This window comes from Euprymna scolopes, chromosome 35 (genome assembly GCF_053919585.1).
Source record: "Euprymna scolopes isolate OS-2025 chromosome 35, ASM5391958v1, whole genome shotgun sequence".
NCBI lineage: Eukaryota > Metazoa > Mollusca > Cephalopoda > Sepiida > Sepiolidae > Euprymna > Euprymna scolopes.
This window is the reverse complement of record NC_136516.1, coordinates 82,772,069-82,788,599: the sequence shown is the minus strand read 5'-3', so window position 1 is coordinate 82,788,599 and position 16,531 is coordinate 82,772,069. Positions and strand designations below refer to the sequence as shown.

The 16,531-nt window shown below is 33.6% G+C and overlaps 1 pseudogene; it reads left to right on the top strand.

Annotated features, from left to right (window-relative positions):
• The first annotated feature begins 2,710 nt into the window (after nt 1-2,710).
• On the top strand, nt 2,711-2,826 carry LOC145260041 (U2 spliceosomal RNA; annotated as a pseudogene).
• The last annotated feature ends 13,705 nt before the right edge of the window (nt 2,827-16,531 follow it).

Sequence of the window (16,531 nt, the reverse complement as noted above, 5' to 3'; positions counted from 1 at the left end):
GCCACAGAAACGCATAGAATTCGTTAGACTGCTTTTGGACCATCTTGCATGAATTGATCATCAGTTTTTGAGTAGTATAAGACATTGCAAGAAAGTAGGAGTTTGTAAGGGGTGATGAGTGTTGTGGCAGGAGTAAGATAGTTAGGAAACTAGTGTTGATTAGTCAAATAAAGACTTTCATGAATGAGAACCGTTCTTTGTCTATAGAGACAATAAGTCCACAGTTTGATGTCAATCTAGGAATTGCACAAACAATTACTCCTGAGGAACTGAAGATGGGAGAGATTTGCGCGAAGTTTTTCCCAAGAGTGATTAGAGAATATCTAAAAGAAATAGGTTGCCATGACCAAGATCGGCATCAAGACAGTTCATCATCCTCTCTGTATTCCAGACATTGGTCCCTGTTAATTTTGGTTATTTCTTAAGCTCAAGGAAAATCTACGAGACTGCTTTATGAGACAATCGAGGATATAAAAGAGGCTGTGACGAGGGTCAATGACACACTCACACAGAAGGACTTCCATGACGCTTTCCATAAGTTCTTGCAACGGTGCAACAAAGCAATTAGAGCCGAAGGAGTTTACTTCAAATGGGACAAAATTTTCATGTGTATAATATTAATAAAAGTGTCCATACGGAACATAAAGTAAGCATAATGGTGATATATATATATATATATATATATATATATATATATATATATATATATATATATATATATATCACCATTATGCTTACTTTAGAATAGAATATATATATTCGTATGAATATATATATTAAAATGAAAATAATATATGTATTTTTGATCCTTTTACGTAAATGTAAAAACATTTTCTTTCCGTCACAAGTATCACGTTTATATATATATATATATATATATATATATATATATATATATATATATGGGGTAAAATGCGCTTAAATATGATATATTAATTTGTTCCAATTGCGTATAATATATTATAGAGTCGTGATTTAAAAAATAAAGTGTTTGAGTGCCATCAGTTAAAATCGAAACTGAAACTGTAGCATACAAAGCTGGTAACGTTACCACTGTAAATGCGTATGGACTGATTAAAAATTGAAAATTAATAAGAAACAAAGATGAATGTACACAATGTATAATGACGTTTTTTTTTCAATTTTGACCAATTTTTGACTCCATAAAAACTATTTTACCGGCTAAAGACACATAAATAACGGTCCGTAAAAAATCGAATCATTTTAGGCCCCTAGCGCCGCACTGCAACTTTTAGTTCCGGAGGTTATAGAGTTTTAAAATATGGAGACAGACAAGCCAACATACAGGCAGACATATAGCCTTTTATATATTAGATGATGAAACCTATTTAATTGTTCGCGATCGTTTCAATTATACTAGTCATGCTTCTCGAATTTGTTATATAAAGTATTGCGGATTAGTTAATGGCTTTAACTCAGAACATCCGATCTTTGCAAGAACGTTTTCCTTTCATTTCAGGTGATGCTTGTGTCAACGTGAATAGGTGCATAGAAGAATAAATCTGTCGTCTTCAAAGCTCGACTGTCGTACATTTGTGTTGAGAAGTCCACATCCCCCATAGAACGCATCTAAGACAGGAAATTAAGAACCACGAGCGATATTAATAGGATCCTCTGAAGTTGTTTCTCCAAGGATACCCAAAGAAAATCCGTCAACCTTCAATTTTATCCTCGCCATGAAACTCCCATCTCCTTTCGAAAAACAAAAGCTTAAATGTCACTATTTACATTCACACTGCTCAATTTTCTCGGCTGATGTTTGTATTTTGCTGTTATTTCGTTATTTTATTGAGTTGATATTTTTCAGCAGTTGTATTCGTTTTATTCTTTTTGTATTTAAGAAAAAAAAAACTCATGCGAGATTTTCTTTCGCATCGATATCCGCCATCTTGCCCTATGACGTCATTCGTTGTATTTTCCCGCCGCTATAACCAAACCTAGTTTTCTACTTTATTTGTTTTGTTTTTTGTTCACCAATTTTTTTTCCTCCCGCTAATCATTTTGTGTGTAAAAACAGTCGCATGCACTGGACAGGCGTGCGTTCATCAATAGGAGGTAACATAGGCCTGTCCGTCCAGACGTCCATTTCTTCCTTAAGAACAAGACCCATAAGGTCAGCAGCCAATCATCGGGGAGTGTTTGTTAAGTCAACCTTTTCTGATTTCTCAGGTTGGATCCGTCTTTGACTCGACGGTAACCTCCTGAAAGAACTTGTCACTCTTTGCAAATAAACTTCTGAATATGGACTACGAAAAAAGAAAAACAGTAAAAAAAAAAAAAAAAAAATGAATAAAATAAAGTAAATGGGGGAAAAAATCATGGGAAAAATATAATGAATGCAATGAAAATAATAAAGAATATATAGTTCTGAGTAATGGCGGTCTCGAAAGCTGGAAACGGAAGTAAAAACAAGAAAGGATGATGGGAAGATATCATCATAATAATAATACCACCACCACCACCACCACCAACAACAACAACAACTACAACAATCATCATCATCATCATCATCATCATCATCATCATTGTATTATTACGCTTATCGCTCCGTCCGTTATCATGCTGTGCTGCCTCCATCCATCCCTAAAAAAGGAAGGTTGAAATAACCTTGTAATCCTTGAAAAAGAAAATTGAAATATAAAAAAAAAAAATGGTGTCGCTGTTGAGGCAAACCTAATAAACATTATTTGTCTCTCTCTTGGCCTTTTGGCTAAGATCAAAGTGTAGTATCTGTTCTTCAGGTGCTACATGCCAATTTCTTCACTCTCAGTGGAAGAGAAATCTTTTACGACTAAGACAATTTTTTCTCCACGTTAAAAAAACGACCCTGGTGTCTAAATCTGTCCCGTGGGGAGGCATTGTGAATAGGTACTATGTTTAATGTAACAAAGTTTTGATATTAAAAAAGTATCTGGAAAAAGTTATTTCTGATTTAATTACAAAATGTCCTGGAAGTTTTACTTCTGATTAGTTATAAAATGCCCTGGAAACTGTCCGTTCAGATTATTTTTTTTGTTTACTTGCCTCCCCACAAGGGTTGAATTGGACATGAGATCGGTTAAAAATTTACGGAGAAACCAGCTCCCCAAAAGGGGCACTCTGGTCAATAACAAAAATAAAAATTATATTAGTAATGAAGGATTTCTCCTCCATTAACCAAGACAAAAGAGGGGGGATTTAAGTCACTGGGATGCTGAAACTGATACTACACTCAGAAATTCATGTTGAAGCAATGGTTGCCTAATCCCTAACAGTGTTAATGTTTTTATGTATTACTTTCGAAAACAGTTTATGATTTAAACATTACTTTATTTCAAGTATATTTTAAGCAGTGGGTGGGGGATATTAAATCAGTCCTGAAAATGGGTGAAACAGTTTACGCATTATACATTACTTCATTTAATGCATATTTTTAACATTGGGGTGGGAAATATGAAGTCGGTTCCGGAAATGACTGCGACCATTTACGTTTTGGACATTACTTTATTTAATGTATATTTTTAACAGTAGGATGGGAGATAAGAAGTCTTTCCCGAAAATAGCTGAAAAGTTTACGATTTATACATTACTTTATTTAATGTATATTTTTAACAATGGGGTGGGGATTATAAGTCAGTTCCAGAAATGGCTGAAACAGTTTATTATTTAGACATTACATTATTTCATGTATATTTTTAGCAGTGCGTTTGGGATATAAAGTCGGTCCCGGAAACGGCTCAAACAGTTTACTATTAGACATTACATTATTTCATGCATATTTTTAGCAGTGGGTTGGGGATATAAAATCAGTCCCGGAAATGGCTGAAACAGTTTACGATTAAAACATTACTTTATTTAATGTATATTTTCAACAGTGGGGTGGCGGATATGAAGTCTGTCCCAGGACTGAATGAGATATGCAAATATATACTATCAGAAAGCGTCGCCCAGTATTGAATGAGATAGGTGGAAAACTTATAGTAGCAAAATACCCAGCGTCGCTTGGGATCGAATGAGATAGGTGAACGATATATATTAGCAGAATATGCGGCGTCACCCGGGATTGGATAAGATAGGTGAAACATATATACTATGAGAATTCCCAGAATTGATTGATTTGTTTGTAATGAAATAATCAGCCCAGGCCATATATCAAAGTTATTATTTAAGTAAGGGGGAGCGACATAGTGGGTTAGAGTTATGAAAATTATTGTCGTAATTATTAGTACGAGGGATGTTCAATAAGTAATGCCTCTGACCCACTTCTAGCTGTCTGATCTAGCTGAAATTTTTCATGTGCAATGATTTATATCTCTACGGATTATGTGGCAAATTACCCCTCTGAACTAATTGTGGTTTCTGTTTTGATTTTATTAAGGAAAGGGCGATAATGTGGGTAGAAATTATGAAAAATGGTTGTCGAAATTAGTAACATACACAAGAATTATGAAATATGATGAAATGGAGGTTAATTGATTAATGTTTGTAATGAAATAATCAGCCCAGCAAATCTATTAAAGTTATTATTTTAGTAAGGTTGGGCGGCAACGTTGGTTTAAATTATAAAAAAATTTTTTTCGAAATTAGTAACATATCCAAGAATTACGAAAAATGATGAAATGTGAATTGATTGATGTGTGTTTGTAATGAAATAATCGCCTAGACCATATATCAGTTATTATTTTAGTAAGGTGTGCGATATGGTGAGGTTAAATGATGAAAAAATATTGTTAAAATTAGTACCATATCCAAGAATTATTAAAAATGATGAAATGTGAGTTAATTGATCGTTGCGTTTTTTTTATAAAATAATCAGCCGATACAATATATCAAACTTTATATTTTAGTAAAGGGAGGGGCGATACTGTTGGTTGAAATTATGAAAAATTAATGTCGAACATAGTAACATATTCAATAATTATGAAAATGCTAAAATGTGAGTTAATTGACCGGTGTGTTTGTAACAAATAATCAGCCCAGGAAATATATCAAAATTATTATTTTAGTAAGGGGGCGGTGCAGTTTTAATAAAAAACTAGAATAATATGCTGAACAGAACGCTCACAGCATGTCCAGCAACAATATATTACATATGAAAAATGCTGCTGTGGAATTTCAACAGGTTCCACTAGTAATAATAACTACAGCAACAGCAATCCTAACCGGTCATACAGAAAATGCATTAGAAATAAAACCAAAAAATAGGGAATAACACATAGAATCAAGCAAACTGAGACAACAAAATGGTAAGTTATCTATGCTCCCTAAATACAATATAGTGCTGGAAACGACTGATGCAACACTAATTAGCCTTGAAGAGTAAAGGAGGATGGAAAGACCAAGGAGAGAAGACACTAACCAGACCTTTATTAAATCAATACGAATATGACTGAGGCCTTTGAGAGATTTATTGTCACCCAAATTCCAGTGAATATCAATATTCATTACCAGGGAGATGTCAATGGCAAGTGATTGCTGCAAATTCATCTGTAAAGGTTACCCCAAACAAGTGGAGAATACTGGAAATCTGTGGAGACCTGCTGTAACTCACACTTCATAAACACCTCGGATTGTTGTTCGATAGATTACCCTGTTTAGTTTCGAAAGACAAATGATGCCCCCTGTAGGGGCAGCTGCACGGGTAATTGGGAGGCAAGGGTTGCGCAATTCTCATCCACACCTCTCCTGAATCGGCACTGCTTGAGTCCAGTGGCAAGGAGAAGTTCAAGACGACTGGAAACAATGCCGAGATAAGCAGATAGCACATACATCATCTGGAATCCCAAATAGTCACCCATTTTGTACTGACCAGGTTCAACGTTGCTTAACCGGTGATGTAACGGGAACCAGTGTAGCAACCTGATTATGTTGTATAGGTTGTTGTTAGTGAGCAACATATAATGACTTGAATAATAATAATAATAATAATAATAATAATAATAATAATAATAAAAATAATAATAATAATAATAAAATAATAATAATTATAATAAGTACAATAATAATAATAATAATAATAATAATAATAATAATAATAAGTACAATAGTAATAGTAATAATAATAATAATAATAATGATAATAATAATAATAATGAAGAAGATGGAAAATTGGAAATATGACTAGCATGGAGAGGCTAAACAAGAAACATAAAGATCTGAACCAAAAAATAGCAGCAAAAGAAAGAAGACTAAGACGATATAGATACAAACCTGACCAGTGCAAGCAAAACAGGACATTTGAAAACAATGAAAGCCAATTCTAGCAAAACGTGAACGGAGGAAAAACAAAAACAGAACGACCAAACCTGACAGAAACCTACTAGTGTACGATATGGGAAGAACGACAGGATCATAATAGAAATGCCGAATGGCTGAAAGACATGAAAGAAGAGTTACGAAAATCGAAGAAAGAACAGTGAATGAAATCAGTAAGGAAAACCACAAGAAAAATGGCAAACTAAACACCGGTGCACTACAAGGTGAATGCATAATGATTAAAAAAATCACATTACATGAAAGACTAGCTGAAAACATGACAAGGTGTATACTGAAAACAAACGTGTCAGATTGGATGACAAAAAGCAGAACCACACTGACACAGAAGGACACAGAGAAAGGAATACGATTTCAATGTAATAAAATTTCAATGTAATAAATTTGTACACAAAAATACAGATAAAAAAGTTCATGGCAAGTGTTCAACTGTGCTACAACTTCTCCCTCGCCAATATTTCACTAAAAACCAAATCACTATCAATATCCTCCCCCACTCACACTCTGTCGGTGCCTAAACCTGAACGTGGATTCCATGGACAAAACCTATTCTCTAGAACTGTCCGCATGTGGAACGCTGTTCCGCTGGTCTGCTTTCCAACCGACTACAATGTTGTCGTCTTCAAGTCAAACGTAAACAAGTTTTTATAGAACCTTTTTCGTAAATAATCTAACTATACAAAATCTCCATCACAAATGTTTACTGCATAACTGTCTCAATGACTACCTTGCACACATTAATTCTTATCCTCGAGTCGTCTCGGGGCCTTGATATGTGATGACCCCTTTGTGAAAAGAAAACAATAAATGAAAAAGACGGTGAAATAATTTGGACTGCTGTTTTGTTGTTTTCTGTTTACTACGAGCAAGGTGTAATATCTGTTGCGATACTATACTTCAATTTTCGTTTGACGTTTGAGAAATGCTTTTAGCCAAACGGAAATTTTAATTTTGTACAAATACAAAGTTCTCATTTTAAAGGAACGGAATCGTTTTTTTTTTCTCAATGGTCGACATTGTGTCGTTCTCGTGACGAGCCGAGTAAATAACGAAGGTGAAAGAGTTGGCCAATAATGAATAAAGTATGGGAGCACATACTGGTAATAATGAATCACTAAAAGATAAACAGTTCTTGGATTGTGGTAGAATGATTATGAAAAATGAAGAACAAAGGAAAATCTGGCAAAGAAAAAACGGACAATTATTTTCAAATCGACGTTTATATACAATTGAAATATCTATCTATCTATCTATCTATCTATCTATCTCTAGACCTATAAACCTATCTCTGTATCCATTTCAAAACTTTATCTATATATCTACATACCTATCTCATCATATCTATCTAACTATATATCTATCAATTTCTCTATCTATCTATCTATCTTTATCTCACACTCTCTCACTCTCTCTGTCTCTCTTTCTCTCTCTATATATATATATAATCTCTCTCACTCTCTCTCTCTCTCTCTAAATATATTTACATAATATATTACTATTTACATATATATATATATCGTTTACTGGGTTCAAAACCAGCCTACAGAAAATGGACTTTGATTTATAAAAGTATGATAGATTATGAAAAGGAAGGGTTGTAAAGAGATAGCTTCGAATTTGGGGGCATCAAAACAAAAGAAAAATATGATGAAAGTAAAAATAAAATAGATAAACCCCATAATTTATTATACCATACCTGTTCATACTGAAACACTTATCATAATATTCTGTGGATCTATATTAAAAAAAAATTGTTAAACTTTGTGACATATTTCCATTCTATGGAGGTCAGGCGCGAACGAACACACCATAATTTTATTATACCATATTGTTTCAAACTGAAACATTATTATCAAAGTATACTTACGCAGATAGATATGAAAAGTCTTTATTAAAGTTTGTGCCTATTTCCATTCTATGGAGGCCAGGCGCGAACGCAGACCCCACAATTTTATTATACCATCCCTATTTCAGTTAAAACATACTTATCAAAGTGTTTTTATGTGCATCTTTTGCGGACCAGGCGCGAACGCAGACCCCACAATTTTAATGAACCATCGTTATGCCATATCAAACATACCCATTCCTGTGTTTCGATACATCTTCTATCATTATATGTAATCAGTTTTTTTTAAAATAGTCAACCATATAGGAGCCTATTCGTAACCACACACACACACACACACACACACACACACACACACACGCACGCACGCACGCACGCACACACATACATTCAGCTTTATATTATAGAAGATATCAGTAAATTGATCGAATCGCCATCTGAAACCACATGATGAATTGCCAAACCTTGATTTGTTCAGTACATGTTTCAAAATTATTTTTCAAATAAATTTACACAATTTGCAAACGCTGCTTGGGTGTCAGTCTCATAATGATGAACTCAAAATAACCAATAGTTTCCATATCTGCAAGCAAAGAAAATGAAGCTCTCAATTGGAAGTTCGCTGCCTCTAAAAAACACCGTATATATATATATATATATATATATATATATATATATATATATATATATATATATATATGTGTGTGTGTGTGTGTGTGTGTGTGTGTTAAAGTTTTAAAAGGGAAAAAGTATTGGAACCACGATAAATCAGGGGAATAATTAAACTAGAAAAAATAACTTTGCCACTATTTCGTTAATATATATTTTTTGTCCTTATTTTGTCACTACGATTCCCCATCGTTTCCTTTGCAATAGGGGCGATACTTACGTATTGCTTTTTTATCGTTTTGTCCTCTTGCCACGTGTAGTTTTTCGCTCTTTGGCTCTAATAGCGACTGTGTGTACCGGGGTATTAGTTTATTTTAAACGTTTGATAAGAAATAAATAGAGAACAGAGATCATCAGCTGTTTACTATGTAGCCGTTCCGGGTTTTAAAGAATAGTAGAATTCTTAAATACATAGTTCTCTGATAGAAAATATCACTTCCATGGGATGTTTTACCCTCGGGCTCAAAATCAACGGAGATTAGATAATTTCTGTAATTATCTATTCCGTGTTGATTTTGCAGTGCAATTATTCTCCTGCTAAGTTCTATGAGCTTCACAGGCTCTGCATTCAATCTCAGGGAAGGGTTTAGTCTTTTACTAGTCGCCTGAAGCACTTTTGCCGGGGAATGCCGACAGATATGCTTATCATCTTGGGCGCTTACTTTTTAGTTCCAATTCCTGAACCTTGTGTCACATTTCTCGATGTGGGAGAGAAATAAATACTATCGTTTATCAAGTAACAAATATAGACAACGTGTATTTTATATTTTACTAAGCCATAAATTAGAAAATAAGATATTTATGTAAATAAATAAATAAACAAATAATAATAATAATAATAATTCCAGTACAGACCAATGGCCGCTGTCAGCGAGAAATCAATGTTGAGAAGCTGTTGCGATAACGCAAATTTATGTGCAAATGCTACCGAAGGAGGTGGAGAGTGCTGAACGTCTGGGGAGACTTGTTGTCACTCAGCTTCCAGGGGACACCACAGGTTTTCAATCAGATCTGTGTGAAAGCTCCATGTGAACCAACAACAATAAAGTATAATACTATTTAAGAACTTTCTGTGATGAATCTCTTTCTTTCTCTCTCTCTCTCCACACACACACACACACACACACACACACACACACACACTGCGGGTCGTCCAACCATCCTTGCTTACATCTTGTCTATCAAAAAACTGTTGTCATGGAAACCAGCTTGTATTTAATAAAATTCACATTCTTTTCACAGTTCAGCCATATTGAGTCAGTCTTTGCTTCAGTTGTGGACATAGTTTATGTTTCGGTTTCGATTCGAGCTGATGGCACTCAAATCATTTTTTTGTTTGTTTACTTTTAAATCATGACTATATATTGGGTAAAATATAATATGAAATAATTGACTCTATAATAATAAATACAAAATCTGCTTTAATTAAAATATCGTAATTTAAGCGCATTTTACAATCGAGCAACGTCAGCTACCTCTGCTAGTATATATATATATATATATATATATATATATATATATATATATATATATATATATAGCTGGCGAACGGAAGACAGTTCAACGAGTGTGCAGTTCTAAGCAAGAGGCATTGTTCATGGAATTTACGTTTAGGTTTAGACACTGATAAATACGGGGGTAAATTATTGATTGTGTTTTCAGCTAGACGAGTATTTCTCGTGAAAGTTTGGCGAAGGGGAACCATAGATTGGAGCTCAGACGAACACTTGCCATGAAATAACGATAAAGCAGAGATAGGTTCGCAACGTCTCTTCTGTGAGAAAGAGGTTGCAGGGAAAGAGAAAAGGGCATCCCTCACTAGGGTAGGAAGTCTATTTTGAACTCCTTCAAGGCAGGATTAAGTCTTTCTTGCTGCTCCTGCTCAGATGTGGCAACAATACTCTTTAATATTCTTTCTTTCTTTCTTTCTTATTTCCTTCGCTACCTTGATTTTTTTCTTTCTCTCTCAGTTTTCGCTCTTTTTCCCTTTTCTTTTTTCTTTTTCTTTTATCACTTTATACTTTCTTTTTTTCTTTTTCTTTTTCCTTTGTACTTCCTTTCCTTTTTTAAAATCTTTCCTATCGAGCATTACCTTTCGCGTTTCTCTTTTTTTTTTTTTTCTCTTTCATCTTCTCGTTTCCTGTTCTTTTTTCCTCCCCACCGGCTATCCCTATAACCTCCACGTTGCATCCCCAAACAAATGGCGCCTTCAGTCTTTCTTCGTCATCGTTGCATCCCGATTAAATAACTCGGCCAAAGGAGATATTAAATGCTTCTACCAACAACACCGTCAAATCTAAACACCAAATGCAAATACTTCCTTTGTTTTCTAGTATTTTAATCGATTTAATTATTCGTTTTTCTGTCTACAATAGGGGCTCGGCAGAAGAACGGGACAGAGATAACATGGAGAGGGGTAGGCGTGTTTTGAACATGGAAGAATCAAACGAAGATGAAACCTTTAGTTACTTACTCTTTATCTATGAGATATCATCTATCTATCTATCTATCTATCTATCTATCTATCTATCTATAAAAAGTGAGGATATGTGTGTGAGGACACTTCTCAGCCTATATACTCAATGATTTTTTATCTACAAACTTGAAATTTAGTATATAGGATATTCAGACATGTGGACAATTTATAATCGGGTTTCATCCGGAAAAACGGGCTGATAAGGAGTTAAACTTGAAAAAAATTGGTACGTAGCGGTCATCAGATTTTAACCTTTTTTTCCAACTATTTCACGAATGTGCATGCGCTGTAGTGAAGCATAACAGCTTCTTTATATTAAGTATAGATGCTTAAAAACTCTTCGGAAATGTCGTCTCAACCTGGTCTATTGTATTTGAATCACTGTCTTTAGGGTTTGCTTTCAATTTCAGCTCGAATATTTCCTTCTTCTTTTTTACTTACAAGAAGTGATTTGTTTAGAAAAAAAAAAAAAAACACCCCATAATAGTTGCATGCACATGTCTTAGTTCTTGTATAAATTAAAATACTAGCCGGACCTGTGGAAATTCCACTGTCGAGGATAAGAGAAAATACAGGTAATATTAATCGTTTTTTGTAAACAACCTTAAAATTCAAATAATAATTTTTAAAAACTAAAGAGAGAGAGAAAGAGAGAGAGAGAGAGAGAGAGAGGGAGAGAGAGAAAGGAAAGAAAGGAAAAAATAAATTAAAAAGAAAAAGAAGTTGTTGCTATTTAGTCCTAATTAGGGCTATGGCAACAGCATATTCTTATCATTGTTTTGACTCTCAAGTATATATCCGACACAGTTAGATAGACACAGTTAATCAACCGAGACCCACATCACGCTATATATTTTTTTTATTATTAAATTTTCACCCCAAACAAGGCAAATTGCCACTTTGGTGTAGGGGGCTACTATCAGGGTCAACAACTACTGGAGTACTATGTAGGGATTTGGGCAGCAAGATGTCGGTTCACGTTACACTTGAACTTCTGCACGTCAGTACCGTTGGAGAAGCAGGGACCTGGAATGGAATTCCAGAGTCTAGCGGTTCTGGGGAAGAAACTATTGGAGTAAAAAAATCTTTTACATCTAGGGATCTCTACAGTGTGGGGTGGGATTTAGCAGCCTGTCGGGTTTGTCGAGGGTGCTCACGTCGTGGGGGCACAAGTGATTGCAGTTCGTCAGAGCATTCACCACTAAAATACTTTTAGAAAAGGCAGAGGGATGCAACATTTCGTCGATGGGACAGAGGCATATAACGTATCAACGGATACATACTCGAGAATCAAAACAATAAAAAGGATATGATGTGGTCCTAGCCTTAGTCAGCACTTAGCCGATCGAGTAGTCATCTACAAACTCTCGGATCTGTCTCCATTGCGCAACACAAGCCCTCTCTCTGCAGGCAAAAGAGGTTCGTTAATACGGTGAAATTTCTGGGTGATTTGTAGAAGGATACTACAGTTAGATTTGTATACTTATACATGTATATGTAAAAGATTTCTACTCCCTCTCTTCTGTATATTTTCTATGTTAGGTATACAAACGAACTTCCTTTTCTTTTCCCCCGTCTTTCCCGTATGTTTATCTGCGGGATATCATTCCTAATTCATGTTACTTTACCAGTATGTTTCCACCTTTTAATAATATTCATTATATATATAAATATATATATATATATATATATATATATATATATATATATATATATATATATATATATATATATATATATATATATATATATATACGTTTTAACTTTTTATTACCGTATCTTTCTGTTAAGTTACATTATTGTTTCAGCTACTTGGCCGTTTTTTTTTTTTTTTTTTGCCGTCTGTACCTTCCTCATACTTTTACAGAAATGTTCGTTATTATGGGATGTAAAAGTCTGAGGAAGCTACAGACGCCCCCCCCCCACAAAAAAACGGCCGGGTAGCTGAAACAATAATGTAGCTTAACAGAAAGATACGGTAATAAAAAATAAAACGCATATTTGCTCTACAACAGTATTGAGCACTTTCTTCAGTTTTTATTAATTACCATTTCTATTATATATATATATATATATATATATATATATATATATATATATATATATATATATATACTCCAATGATTTTTTCTCTCCTCCCCTTCCTTCCTCCCTGTACGTATTTATTTTATGGTAATTGTAAATTCTCATTTTCACCTTATTTTTAATTTCTTTACCCTATTAAAAAAAAAAAAATCAAAATGTCATCGTTTGCCCCTGATAAGGATGGCGAAAGACGTCTCGGATTAAAAAGATCTCTCTTATGGATCATATATACATTTCGTACCCCAAACAAACTTTTCTTTATATATATATATATATATATATATATATATATATATATATATATATATATATATATACATATATATGTATATATATATATATATATATACATATATATACATATATATATACACACATATATATATACACACACATATATATATATATATATATATATATATATATATATATATATATATATGTAAAGAAGTGAACCATAGCGGAAATTCAGTCGACTAAAATAAGATGGAAAACGGGGTGAGGAAAAGGAAAAAAAAATGGGGGAAGTAACATGTAACAAATGAACAATTGTACATGTAACCCCCCCCCCCATGTTTTCATGGTTCACTTCTTTACAATTATTCTAAAATTTTGCCAATCGAATAAAGATATATATATATATATATATATATGTGTAGATATATATATATATATATATATATATATATGTGTGTGTGTGTGTGTGTGTGTGTTTCGGATGTTGAACCATGTTTACGATCCAACAGCCTCGTCAGACCTTACAAAAATGATTTTTAGTATTTTGAAGGAGTGTTTTAGAAGAAATACCAAACGTTTCCTTTAAAACACTTCTTCAAATACTAACAACCATTCATGTAAGGTCTGGCGGGGCTGTTGGATCGTAAACATGGTCCAACATCCGAAACATATGTAACCAAACAGTTAAAACGGTAATAAAAAAGTAAAACACATATTGTCTCTACAATTGTATTGACCACTCTCTTCAGGTTTTTACGAATTACCAGCTTTACCAAATATATGTTTATATATAGTGATTGTAACGTCTTGTCAGACGAGTGCCACTCCCTCAGACACTTAAAGTCCATGAGCTGAAAAATGACTTACATCGCTACAGGACCATTTAGTAGACAAATGCCCGAGGGAGTATTTGTACACAGATGGTGTTACAGAGTCTTAATTTTGTACGACATCTAAGTCTTTCTCTCTCTCTCTCTCTCTCTCTCTCTCTCTTTCTCTCTCTCTCTCTCTCTATATATATATATATATATATATGTGTGTGTGTGTGTGTGTGTGTGTGTGTGTGTGTGTGTGCAATCATATTTATCTAAAAATTTCGTTTTTCCATGTATTCTTCCAACGTATTTATCGTATTCTAATATTATATCTTTTAGCAAACGGACAAACAAATCTCCGCTCATAGGTTCGTGTTGTTTCAACTGAAGATACGATCATGTACATTGTTTTAATCGAGCAGAAATAATTCATTACCACATCTTTCCGAATCACGACTCTCAGACGCTACACAAATGGCGTCCTCAATCCATTACAGGCCGTTCGGACGGTGAGAAAACAGTAGACGAAAACGCCCGCCAGTGATTTTGTATACGGAACACTTCCATACCAACCTGAGGGCGATCGATACTCAGCCAGTTTCCAAGGAATTATCAGTAGTTTAAGGCAAGCACGATTCAACTAATCAATGCCTTGATACATTGGATTAAATGCCTAAAAATATTCGCCCTGGAGGTTTTTCTTGTTTTTAAAATCTGTATAATTTCGTATGAATGCTGTTCGGATTATTTAACGTTTATTTTTTTGTGTATTTACACCAACATGATGCTAAATGTCCAAGCGTTGTGTGCTGTGAAATATTTTAAGAGGTGCACCTGGTGACAATATGTAAGTAAAACTTAACACAATTATTAGAACAATTTAAAGAAAAGTAAATGATATAATTTGTTTTTTTTATGTGAAATAAATTTTTATTTACCTTAAAAATATGAAGCCAACAATCCTACTAATAACTTCAATATACAAACTTTTTAGTGTATAATCTGTACTATTATATAAAAGGAACTCTGTTTGTGTGTGCCTGTGCGTGTGAGTTCGTTCCCTATGGACTCAAAAATGGCTGAGCAGATTTTTGTTTTTGAAATTTCACAAAAAATGTACTTGATGTACCTGGCATATTTCTTCTAAAAATACATGTCTCAGCGTACTTGGATAAGTATATTTCATGTTGATCAAATCAAAATTGATTAAAAGCTGTACAATGGACTAATTGTAGTATTATAGAATGTTATATATGTTATATAATGATTATAATATGTTATAGTATGTTATAGAATGATTATAGTATGTTGTGTATGTTATGTAATGATTATAGTATGTTATAGTAAGTTTGATTATAGTGTGTCATGTATGTTATATTATGATTATAGTATATTAAAGTAAGTTATAGAATGGTTATAGTGTGTTATGTAATGGTTATAGTATGTTATAATAAGTTATAGAATGATTATAGTATGTTATGTATGTTAGGCAATGATTATATAATGTTATAGTAAGTAATTATGGTTACAGTATGATATAGTAGTTTATAGAATCGTTATAGTATGCTATGGTGTGTTATAGAATGTTGTAATATGTTCTAAAAGCAATATGGTATACTATGGTATATTATAGAATGGTATAATATGATATAAAATCATTATGGTATTCATAAAATAATCATAGTAGTTTTGGGGTGCATTTGTATGAATTATATCCCCTCAGTTTTCTTTCTACTAACACCCCCTTTTATTGTTGTTGGCTGATAAGCTATTATCTCCTTTCCCCCTTATTTAAACGCATTTTCTTGAGGAGGACATCAATAGTATCACACTAGCCACGGCAACAAATAAGTATATGTAATTAGATATTGTTGAATTGTCATAGTGAGTTGATGACCTATTTTCTTAATATATATATGTAACATAGCGCAGACGGCTACTTGCAAATAATGAGCGGTGTGCGAAATGACGCCACAATAAGGGAAAAAATGAAGAAAATAAAAATGAGAGAAAACGTTCGAGAAGTTGATCACGTTAGAGACTTGGATCACGTTGGAGATCACGTTAGAGACGTGGATAACGTTCGAGAGCACGTTCAAAGAAATGATCACGTAAGGGATGTAATAGCGA